This window comes from Astatotilapia calliptera, unplaced genomic scaffold (assembly GCF_900246225.1).
Source record: "Astatotilapia calliptera unplaced genomic scaffold, fAstCal1.2 U_scaffold_36, whole genome shotgun sequence".
Classification (NCBI taxonomy): domain Eukaryota; kingdom Metazoa; phylum Chordata; class Actinopteri; order Cichliformes; family Cichlidae; genus Astatotilapia; species Astatotilapia calliptera.
This window is the reverse complement of record NW_020535774.1, coordinates 39,221-51,952: the sequence shown is the minus strand read 5'-3', so window position 1 is coordinate 51,952 and position 12,732 is coordinate 39,221.

Genomic DNA, 12,732 nt, shown 5'->3' with positions numbered 1-12,732 from the left:
GTGATTTTTGACCATGTCCTTCAATGCACATATTAAACAAATATGTAAGACTGCTTTCCTCTGTACTGGAAATTTCTTTATTTTATGTAATAATGACATATTTTAATCATATCACATTGGTAAAAGTAACATCACTTTCTCACTTTGGTATAGCAAGCTCACTCCTGACACCAATTGTATGCAATTGCATTGTAGACTTGAAGATCTCCAGACATCCTCCTTCTCGGGAGGTGACGGGTGGTCGTAACTTTTTTAGAGTGGGAGAGGGGCCAAGATGAGCTGGATTGAAGGTATAGAGATATATGATGTGCTGTGGAATGTTGTTTGCTTGAAAGTGTTCTGGAAAGGTGTAAAATGGTTCAGGGCAGTGTCCTTCCTCAGAAAATTGTTTGATGTTTGATCTGAACATTTTCTTTTTTCTTCATTCTTGTCTTTTTCTGAAGGAAAAATAATATTTCTTCTGCTATTCTGATGAAGTGTGTAAAAGATTTTGGAATGGACATTTCACAGCCATTCTATTAGAGAGGTTCACCTCACCCTGCTCAGGTCAGAGGGGCTGCAGAAGTTTATCTCTTTGAGGTCAGAGAATCAAGTGACATTGGGAAGTCTCTGTCGGAATTAGAGACTAGTGTTACTGAGATTTCCAAAACCAATGTCCTAATGTCTTAAATAAGAAAACAAGATTTTGTCGGTGGAGTGAGGCTACATATCTGTTGTGATTTTATTAATCTTTTAAATCAGTTAAATCAATGTGTGTGTGTGTGTGTGTGTGTGTGTGTGTGTGTGTGTGTGTGTGTGTGTGTGTGTGTGTGTGTGTGTGTGTGTGTGTGTGTGTGTGTGTGTGTATTTACTTGTTTTTAAAAATTGAGTGTATTGATTTGTTTTACTTCAATAAAAACATGTTTTGAAATTTTAACAAGAGTTTGTTTTCTTGAATAAACCATTGGTTTGATTATGATTTGACGACAATTAAGCTTAACTTTGAGGATCACGCATGGCCGAGTAACTTTGATTGCAAAAAGCTTATTATGACCGTTGGCATCCAGGTAGTTTTTTAGGGGTGGAAAAAGTGCTTAAAGGTGTACAAGATGACATCAGCAGTAAGATTAACTTGCAAACTGTCACGGTCCTGGGTCTGTGACCCAGTGTTTTGCGTATTATTGTTATTATTGTTATTATTATTATTATTGTAATTTGTTATTTCTGGTGTTTAATATAGGTTTGGTTGGGTGCTGCTGAGTTTTGTCTATGGATTTCCTGTTTTACTTTGAAGGTCTGTGTCGTACCACCGTTCCTGCCTGTGTGTTTCGTCCATATGCAATTTTGAGTTTTGTACTTTGGAAGCTGTGGTTCTTTTGAGTTCACTTCTGCCTCCGCGAGTCCTGCACTCGGGTCTTTTTCCCTGCCTGCCTACACACAGACCATGACAGAACGACGCGAACACATGGGCCCAGCGGACTCCGCTCTGTAGAAAGATTTTGGCCGCATTACACAGCTAATTAAATAGACAATTCATGCTTCGGATACCCGGTGTTCTGACAAACCATCCTACTTTGGCAAAACGTCCTACCGTAAGTAGTTTATGCACATTTCTGCTGTCACAGAGTAATTCCAGCACAAATTTCAGTAGGTATGATGGTTTGCCACTTAACTTTGCCCATCAGAGTATGCTTGTAGCTCATATTCATAAAGCCAGGACAGTTTGCCACTTAATTTTACCCGTTATGTGGTCAGAAGATGTTGAACCAGCCTCCAATTCATCACCATCACCGTCACCTCTGTCATCTCCGCTGCCTCCCCCTCCGGCAAGAAGCAGCCTACGTGCCACCAGCGCTCCCCTCCACAGCTGTGTTCCGAGATCTCAGCCAGCTGTGGTGAGTGGCAAAGACACTTTCCCTGTTTTCTCTGAGGTCAGCTTTGTATATCCTGAAGCGATGTGTTGTGAGGGGAATGAGAAAGACTGTTCAACTCATACTTTTTCTGGTTTAGGGACTGCTCCCTCTGAGGTGGCGTGTTCAAACTCGGAGGATTTAAAGACTCTGTTTGTTTCACTCATTCTGAGCCTGATATTGTTTTAACAAGGACAGTTTCTGCATGTTATGCTAAGGCTATGGATAGTTCTGTGGGAGCTCCATCAAAAACTGTTTCTCCTGGAATAGTTTTGGAGTTTAAAGACACTGTTTCTCCTGCTCTTTCTGCACATAAAGTTATATCCACACTGACCGTTAGCCCGTTCTCAGGAAACTCTAGTTTAGCCTACCCAGCCGAAACTAACCCAATAATGGTTAATATGGCCGATCTAACACTGCCAGAGACTGTCACCCTCCCAAGGGCTTCCCCTGGCTGAGCCACCTTCCTCAGCTAACTAACCTGGAGCTAAGGAGCCAGAGCCGTTTGCTCTGCTGTCCACACAGCCATTTGCTCTGCCACCAGCAACTCAGTCCTCTGTCCAATCACCTACCTACTCAGCTACCTGGTCAGCCTCACACTTAGCTGTCTGGTAAGCTATACGCTCAGCCAGGGGTCCCAATACCTTCTGACCCTGCACCTGCTCCTGCTGGAGGCTCAAGTGAGCCAATCCAGCACTCTGGGGCTCCCATGCCGCTGTCTGTCTCCGCTGACAGTTCAGGAGAACTGTTTCAGCCGTTTGTCTCCGCTGAGGGGTCCGAGGGGTAGTTTCAGCCATCTGCCTCCGCTGGGGGTTCCGAGGGGCCCGTCCAGCTGTCAGCCTCCGCTGGGGGGCCCAAGGGGCCCCTTCAGCCGCCTCCTGTCTCCGCTGGAGGGTTCGGGGGGCCTCTTCAGGTGCCTGTTCCTGCTGGAGGATCAGAAGAACCGCTTCTGCCATCAGCATCTCCAGCTGCTCCATCCTCTGCAGCCACCATGCTGCCGCCTCATCTGCATCTGGTTTCATGTCAGTGGCCACTTAACAGGCTGCTGACTGCCTTCCGCGTGGCCGGCTGCCTGAATGGTCTCTGGGTCGGCCCCCTGAGCTGTTTATGAACTGTTTTCTCAGGCCCTGGAGATTTTTGTGGACTTTATGTTGGACTATTTCATGAGCTCTAGCGTTCCTGATGGACTGGTGTTTAATACAAGTTTGGGTGGGTACCCCTGAGTTTTGTCTATGGATTTCCTGTTTTATTGTCTCTATGCATGCTCAATCATCCAGGTAAGTAAATCTCCAAAAGCTGATTCTGTTCATCTGGACGTAGCGTTTTCAGTGGGAGAAACGTTTCGTCACTCATCCAAGTGACTTCTTCCGTCTCAGCTGACTGCAGATTTCCCCAATCTTATAAACAGTACATTTGCATAATAACTGAAACCAGCCCACTGAAGGAACAATGGGCTGGGAGATCAGTAACCGACCTGATCAGTAACCGACCTCCCAGCCCAGATGAACAGAATCAACTTTCGGAGATTTCCTGTTTTACTTTGAAGGTCTGTGTCTTATGTTGATGTTTTTAGTTTTGCTTGCGTCCACCTGGTCCCGTTAGTTAATTTGTATCAGCTATGTTCCCTTTCTGGCCCTGTATTTATAGTGTGTATAAATACACTATAAATAGGTCCAGCTTCAGCTCCGCCTCGTCTGGTCCTGCCTCGTCTGGTCCTGCCTCGTCTGGTCCTGCCTCGTCTGGTCCTGCGGTTGCCACACTGCCGTCAGAGCCAGCTCGACCTGTTCCGCTTCGCCTCTGCCGGCCATTTTCCAGGCCTCTAAGTTGGCATCATGGCCTTCGGGGACGGCCTCCGGAAAGAGTTCGTCGCCGCCGCTGGCATCGCGGCTGACCTCCAGACCTGCTCAGTGGCTGCCACTGCCTTCCAAGTGATCGGCCTCCTGATTGGTTTTGCCTGCGCCGCCGCCGTTGCCGTGTGCACGACCGGCCTCCGGAACTGTCTTGGTCCTTGTGTTGTCGACCCCCGGGTGGACCGCCTGAACTTTTCTTGGACTCTTGTTGAGCTCTAGTTTGGTTTTGTTTTTGATCTGTTTTCCTGTGTTCGTGGACTGTTTTCTTGTGTTTTTGGACTGGTTTTGGACTCTTGTGCCCCTTGTTTCTGGTTTCGGATCCTCCTTCATTTTCCACACGGCTCATCTCACTCGCCGTGACACTGGCAGATTTTGGGGTTTTTTGTTTTAGTGATAGGTTGATTCTGCCAGTTAGGTTTGGGTTGTTTTCCTCTTTTTCATAGAGAGAGTTTTTCTATACATGGACATGTCGAGAACTGGGTCCATTATTTTTGTAACAGTGCACTTAGAGAAAAAACCTGTCAGGTGTCACCCTTATGGTGATGATGATTTGTGTTTTGATGATTTAATAATCAGCTCTCTCTCATTTTTGTTCTAAGCAGGCCTGCAGGATTGAATAAACAGCGTTGTAAAACATTTTCGTGAGAGCAAATATAAGGTGAGCTTTTCCAGATTACAGTGGGCTGAGGAGAAGGCTACCTATGAGGGACCTGATCAGAGTGTGAGTCCCTGTCTAAAAGGATAGCAGCGGGTCAATCCAGTCCAAAATCATAAAGAATTGTTTTTTCTTTTAAAATATGATGACGTGATCTTGCTGGTGATGGAGGCTGGAATAGCTTATGCACGGGACTCCACTATGGAGGTGGCTGATATCCAGAAATCCTACCAGTGGCTGGACAAAGCTGGACTGAAAGACAGCACAGAGGCACTAATCATGGCAGCACAAGAACAAGCTCTGAGTACAAGATCCTTAGAAGCTGGGGTCTATCACACCAGGCAAGACCCCAGGTGCAGGCTGTGTAAAGGTGCCCCAGAGACAATCCAGCACATAACAGCAGGGTGCAAGATGCTAGCAGGCAAGGCATACATGGAACGCCATAACCAAGTGGCCGGCATAGTGTACAGGAACATCTGTGCCGAGTATAACCTGGAAGTCCCGAGGTCAAAATGGGAGATGCCCCCAAGGGTGGTGGAGAATGACCGAGCTAAGATCCTGTGGGACTTCCAGATACAGACGGACAAAATGGTGGTGGCTAACCAACCGGACATAGTGGTGGTAGATAAACAGAAGAAGACGGCCGTAGTGATCGATGTATCGGTTCCGAATGACAGCAATATCAGGAAGAAGGAACACGAGAAGCTGGAGAAATACCAAGGGCTCAGAGAAGAGCTCGAGAGGATGTGGAGGGTGAAGGTAACGGTGGTCCCCGTGGTAATCGGAGCACTAGGTGCGGTGGCTCCAGCAGATCCCGGGAATAACATCGGAGATCTCTGTCCAGAAGAGCGCAGTCCTGGGAACAGCTAAGATACTGCGCAGGACCCTCAAGCTCCCAGGCCTCTGGTAGAGGACCCGAGCTTGAAGGATAAACCGCCCGCAGGGGCGTGCTGGGTGTTGTTATATATATATATATATATATATATATATATATATATATATACATATATATATGAATCAAATGTGATGGCACAGGCTGTATCAAGACTAATGTAATCTATTATATGGTTTTTATATTGGTTAGAATTAAGATTATTTTTATTTTTCCAGTTAATGAGGACCGTTTTCTTGGCAATGCATAGGGCCGTAAAAACAAAAAACTGATTAAAACGGTAATGAAGGTTCACAAAACTAACTAAAATCAACTGGATTTATAGCAAAATGTGTTTAGTATCATTGATGTGTGCATGTCCTACAATAGTCAAGTCAAGGCAGTACGTAAGTTGAGTCATCTGTGTTGCTGCTCCGTCCACGCGCAGAATCATGTCAGGAAAGTTGGGAGAAAGCGCCTGAGTCCAATTTAGGATTACTTTGAATATGACTGTTTTTTAGATATATCAAGAATCTTGTAGTGGAAAGAGACACAATGTCCTCCTGAGACCCAGGGAGGAAGAAAAAAGAAAAAAGGAAAAGTAGTTTCCTTTTTTCTTTTTCTTTTTAAGATAAATCAAGTGTTGGGACGGTAAAATAAATACATTACAAGAACAAAATTGTTTTTAACTAATTTTATTTAAATTTTACAACATGTGCACTACAGTGCACAAGGGGAGTTCATTGATCACGAATGTGAAACTAACAACATTCAAGAGCTATTTAAGAAAATTAAATGCTCCACTGAAATTTTTGGAAGCAGGAGATTAAAACTTATTTATATAACAATATCATAAAAAATGTAGATCAGGGATCAACTTAGAAGTCACTGACACTTCACTAGCTGTAAGCCATTGGTTCAGGAAAAAGTGATTGCACAGGGCTTTCTATTTCACAAAAGTCAATTCATTTATGATATCTGAGGAAGTACTGTGATTTCTTTATTTTTATTTAGAGACACAAAGGAACGTTTGGCACTTCCCACATCTCACATATGTTTTACTGTTGCACCCAACCATTCTACAACTGAAATGCCTTGGACTGTTAACCATTTCAGGCAAGTGGAGTGAACCATATTTTGCTACACTCTCATCTGATTGGGGCTTCCTTTTCTTGATTTTCGGAGAGAACTTTTCATTACTGGTATTATTCAGGTCTTGTTCACATGTTTGTCCCTGGTTTCTCAGCCAAGAGGAGCTTGAACTCCAGATACTGGGAGTTCTGTTTGCACATTGAGATCACTGATGACTTTTAGCAACGACGTGATCTTGTAGAAACAATTAGGTGTCATGGATTCAGCTATAATTGCGACTCTTATTTTAATTTTTTTTCTTTAGTGGAAAACATTTCTGCATTTTACCCATATTTTATTTTTAACTCAAAAATCAAAATTCCAGATTCTCCTACAGGTTGGTTTTGGACCAGATAGGACGACAGTTTTCAGGTGGCCCTGTGTTTTTCTCTATTACATCTGCCACTGCATCTTGATAATCTTTGTGTAGCTCCTCCTGGGTTCTCACCCTCTCCTATCTGGCTCACATGGCTCTTATCTTCTGAAAAATCTATGTTTGAATCTCGCTCAATTATTCTGTTAAGAATTCTCTCTGCCTTCGTTAAAGTGTTGTCTATTAGGAAAAAGTGAAATAAATATAAGTACAAAGTCCCAACGTGCACTGGAGTACACATTAATAAATTAGTCATGTTCTCTGCGAAACTCAATAAGCCTAATTCTTAAAGACCCCTCAAATTATTTACTAGATGTTTATTTTTGAATAAAATAAAAATCTGAGTTTAACAAAACATTTTAAATGTAAATATCATGCTTACCTTTCTTTCTGCCATAAAATGTGCTGGTGGGCACGCCAGCCATTTTGAAAAGGTGGGAATTGGCAAGGCCACACCCCCACACATGTGATATAAGGTTAAAGGTACTGTTGTCCTCTCTAAGAAACATCAGGACTTAGAGGAGTGGCAAGTAGAGGATGAGAGCTATAAGCAAAAACTAAATGTGTACTGCAGTGCGCAAAAATGAATTACTGGGTCATCAGGGGGTTATGAGGGACATTTATAAAACTAAAAATTCCCACAAACCTTGAAGTGCACTTGAAAAGCTCACACAAGAAGGTTAACCTAGCTTATCTTGAAGAGCTCATCAGGGGGAGCACACTCCCCCTCCTTGAAGAGCTCCCCCACTCAACCCGCATCCCCAGAAAACAGCTAACCCCAGATAAGGCAGCGTGATGCATCCCGAGACAACAGGACTGGGACATCTAAATAAATGTGTGAAACAATCGCCTTCAAAAGGTCTATCAATTCACTTGAACCAAAATTAGGAACACCTGGTGCAGCAAGAGTTAATAATCTTAATACCCAAGGATAAGCAGAAGAGCATGATTGATATAATGGAACTGGGATTTGGTGACACTTAATTTTTGCAAAACAAAACTAAAACTATAACTGGCGCTAATCAAAACTAGACTGAAACTAAGGATTTTCAGAAAATAAAAACTAGACTAAACTAGCAAAGAATTGGTAGAACTGATTACAACTGGTAAAAAAATTAAAAATCTGGAGGCAAAACTAGAAAAAAACATAGAAACTAATGAAAATTGCAAAATGGTTAAAACCCTGGGGCGGAGATTGGCAGATCTGACCAGGGAATGTTATAAAATGGATTGTCAGGACAGTCAGCGTTAAAGCCACTTTCAGTCCATACTAGGATGGCATTGGACATCTTCGGGGCGGAAAAGGGTTGGTGTGACCAAGGTGTGGTTTGGCTTGTTGAATGTATATATTTTGAGATCATATGGCTCTGGATGGACCAGTTACCAGGGCATGGAAGGAGGACAGACTCATTAAATGAGGAGAATGAATTTCCTGGGATTGGAGATCCTCTGGGTGAGTGGTTGACTGAAAGCATTCATAAAATAAAAGCTATCTGTTGATATTGATTGGTAATAGATTGATAATTGGCCACATTTACAGCTGTATTGACTTGTTGTGGACGTAGTCGACTTCAGGTTTAAGCACTCTAATCAACAGGTTGAAAATAGTGATATTAAAGGAAGAGTGTGCAGCGCCACCCTGTCAGACGCCAGTGACGGTGGAGCTCACTGATGAATCAGGTGAGCTGGATTCATGGCTGATTCAAAACTAAGATCCCCCTGCTGTGGTCAGTAAGGGGAGAACAGGGGAAATAAAATTTAAAAGAGGCAATTATAAACGTTTATGTGCCAAGTGAAACGGGATAAAAGGGGGTGTTTTACTGTTATTTTAATATCAGCATTATTATTGTATGAGAATCATGCAACAAGCATTGCATCGATGATCATTTACTGAAGCTTTTTGACCTTATACTAACATCTGTGTTCCTGTGATTGTTATAACCTCTGATTAATCTTCTATTTACAGGTGTTAGGGTAATGATATAATCTTTCTTTGCAGGTGTAACCATGATCATTTTTATACATATTGCAACTTGTTGCTCATTTTAGAGTTGTGCTCAAGTTAATAAGGGTTAAAAGCTACAGTCAGCGCGAATGTCTGACTGATCTATTGAGGGAAAAGGCTTCGAGCATAGAGGGCCAGAGGTGTATAATATAGTCTGCTCCCTCCTCCTCATGTTATTTTGGTACTTCATTTTACAAGTCATATACAGTTTCAATCAAAACAACTTCTTTACCTCTGGCCTTACTTGAAGTGTGTGTGTGTGTGTGTGTGTGTGTGTGTGTGTGTGTGTGTGTGTGTTGCCTAGTTCCGCTTTTCTGTCTGCATCTGTTTCCTGTTCTTAATGTACTGCCTCTGCAGATCTGCACAATATGAATATTGAATATGAATATGAATATGAATATTCTTTATTGTCATTGTCACAGGTACAATGAAATTGAAAGATGTCTCTGGTCAGTGCAACATCACAAAAGATAAATACTTAAAAACTATAATTAAATACTTAAAAACTATAATGATAGGATATAAAAGATAGAAATACATATAAAATACAGTATTCTCATACCGTAGATACAAGACTTCCTGTTCTGCACAGTTCCAGTCTGGCTGAGCAATTGGTTTGCGAGTCAAAGCTGGCCTGTTATTAAATATATATTCCTTAACACTCCCTTATACGGAGGGTCAAACGGAGATCTTCCGTGGACCGCCCCGCTGGGGACTCAGCCACTTCACTTTTGTTTGTTTGTTTTTTGGAAAAACAGTCCATCCACCCACTTTTGGCTAGTTAAAAAAATTAAGAAAATTCAAACAATCCAACGAAGTCACATACTTGAGTACATGCAAATATAAATTGCACAGAACACATTTATTTTCATAATTTAGTATAATAATTATAATTTTTGATTATGTCCAACTTTAAACTATAATCTTTTTGCAAATTGCAGAGGATTTAAAAGAAAATTGGATGATTTGAGAAGGACTGAGCCAGGTCTTAAAACAAAAGCTCATAGTTAACAAAATTATTTTCTGACTTATAGTTAGAGTACAATCTAGAAAGCAATAACATACCATAACATCTTGTGCAAATTTGAGCAAAAAGTGCACTAATAACTTGATTATTTGACATGAAATAAAACTTATTTTTTTTCCATGATAGCTGCTGTTTTTAGTTAAAACAAGGGGCACTGCAATCATGTATGAGGTGAGTATAAAGTGCATGAATACTAGAATCATACAGGACTTTTCAAATGTTACTGTCATGGCTACTGAACGGACTCACGCGCAGAAAGTTCTTTTCAAGGAAACAAAAGGGGATTTATTTACAATAGGGATCACCTTAGTGCAAAATATATGTACAGTGAGTTGGGAGGGGGGTCCAGGGCTCCAGGGAGAGAAAGGAGGGGGGGAATCCACACACACGCTTCCTCTTCCACTCAGTCACCGCCACCGCTCCTCCACACACACACACACTCCTCTTCAGCCGCACTCGCTCCAACACTCCACACACTGCCCCACTTGGACAGGTCCGGTGATTCGGTCCAGAAGAGGGATATTCAGGTGGTTCAACGTTCCAGCGGTGAGCTGCTCTGTGCCACTGCCTTAAATAGAAGCTGGGGAAATCAGCCAGATCAGCCGCAGGTGGACACCATCACACGGGTGCGTGGGCCAAGAGCGAGAGCCCGTAACGAGCTCCACCCAGGCAGAGAGGAGGAGGAGAGACAAAGAAAACCAAAACAAACAATAACAAAACCTGTAGCCAGCGTGGGCCAACCAGAGAGACACGGGGACCATGACAGTTACAAAGCACATTACAAAAGAAAAAACTGAAAGTATTTAATTTTACAGTTTAATAAAGTTCGGAAACTAAAGGTGCAGAAATGTAAAGTACAGTAAAGTAGTATATCAATCGAATGAACACATAAAAAATTGAGGTATAAGAAACAGCATTTTTACATTTTACGCAATGTGTGCCTGCATGCTAAGGCCAGGAACAGCTGGAAACAAAGGAAGCCCACACACATGCACGTGCAGCATTGACTTAAGTGTAAAGCACTACACTTAAGTCAATGCTGACAATACTTACTGCCACAAATGCAACATGTCTTTTTTTGCAAATGTAAAGCATGAGATATGTCCTGATCTTTAAAGCACCAAGACTTTTCATTGTCACCAAAACCATAGTCAGAAGAAGAATAAGAGGAAAGGTCGGGCACCCTGTTGATACTTTTATATGCCCCTGCAATATCTGCAAAAAAATACTCAACCTCCCAATAATGGCGACCTGTCAGACCTTCTTCACACAAAACCTGATCTTCATGAAATCTTTCCAGGATATGGTTGGTTCTCTGGAACAGCCTCTGCCTTTCCGTTCTCCTCGGTTAAATGAATGCTCACAGATGCTGTGTTTCGGTCAAGTGTCAGGTCACAGGCATCTGTAATCAGTGCAGGAAAAACAGGGAATCACTTGTAACAGTATTATCATGTCAGTGTGGTTTCTGTCTGAGTTTATATTAGCTAAGTTCTGTTCTGTTTCATCATTATTACTGAGTTATTATGAGGCTCATCTCTAAATATTCAGGGTTTTCTGCAGGTCTTCTCTCCTGCAGTATTTCTCTGTCTTGCCATCCGTTCACCTTGATTGTGGAACACACCTGATGAACCACACAACACTCCTTTGGTTTTTGATCTTACTTTCCATGCTGCAATTTTATCTCTTAGGTTCTGCAGAAGAGTCTCTTTATCTGTGCTGTACTTAGTTTGTTGACAGAAGGACTGGACAGCTACTCTGTCACCATATGTCCTTATGTATTTTGCCATTTGTCCATCAGTCATGACGGACAGCACTGTCTTATCCACCTGCAGACATAAAACATTAGAGAAATGCTATTAATATACTTTTATTCTAGGAAGCCACTCTGTTTCCTTCACTCGCTCTGCTCCCTGGTTTACCTCTGACCTCCGAGCTCTGAAGGCCAAAGCTCGGCAGCTAGAGCGTAAATATAAGAAATCTGGTTTAACTGTTGATTCAGAAATCTATAAATACCATGTACTTCAGTATAAAGACTCCATTAACAAGGCCAAACAAAGCTTCTACTCTGGTATTATCAGTTTTTATGAGGGTAATGCTAGGACCCTGTTTTCAGTTTTCAACAAACTAATTCAACCCCCCAACGCTTTACCACCGCACTTCTATTCCTCTGAAACATGCAACTCCTTGATGCTGTCCTGGACTACGAAAATCGATAACATCCACCAGCAACTCAGATCAAATGTTGTGTCTACGCCCTCTCCAGAACCTTTTCTCCTTTTTGAGCCGTTTTCCACTTTTCATCTTCCTGATTTATCTGATATTTCCGAGTTAATATGTAAATCAAAACCTGTCATCTTGACCCCATGCCCACGGGGCTTGTGAAATCCTGCCTCTCTTCTTTACTCCCACTCATCTGTGCTATCATTCACTCTTCTCTCACCACCGGTATCGTTCCCTCCTTATTGATGACTGCTCTAGTCACTCCTATACTGAAAAAACCTTCTTTAGATCCTAACAACTTTAACAACCTCCGTCCGATTTCCAATCTACCCTTCATTTCTAAGATACTCGAAAAAGTGGTTGCAGCTCAACTTCATTTACACCTGGTTAATAATAACATCTATGAGAGATTTCAATCTGGTTTTCGCTCATGTCACAGTACCGAAACTGCTCTACTTAAAGTCACTAACGATCTCTTAATCGGAGCTGACTCTGGTCTTCTCACCATTCTCGTCCTTTTAGATCTGAGCTCAGCCTTTGACACCATTTCTCACTCTGTCCTTCTAAGCAGACTTTCCTCTCTCGGCATCTCTGACACACCCCTCGCCTGGTTTCAATCATATCTCCTTCACCGTTCCCAGTTTATTCAACTAAGATCATTCCGCTCTCGTCTATTCCCCGTCACCTCTGGTGTACCCCAAGGCTCAGTTT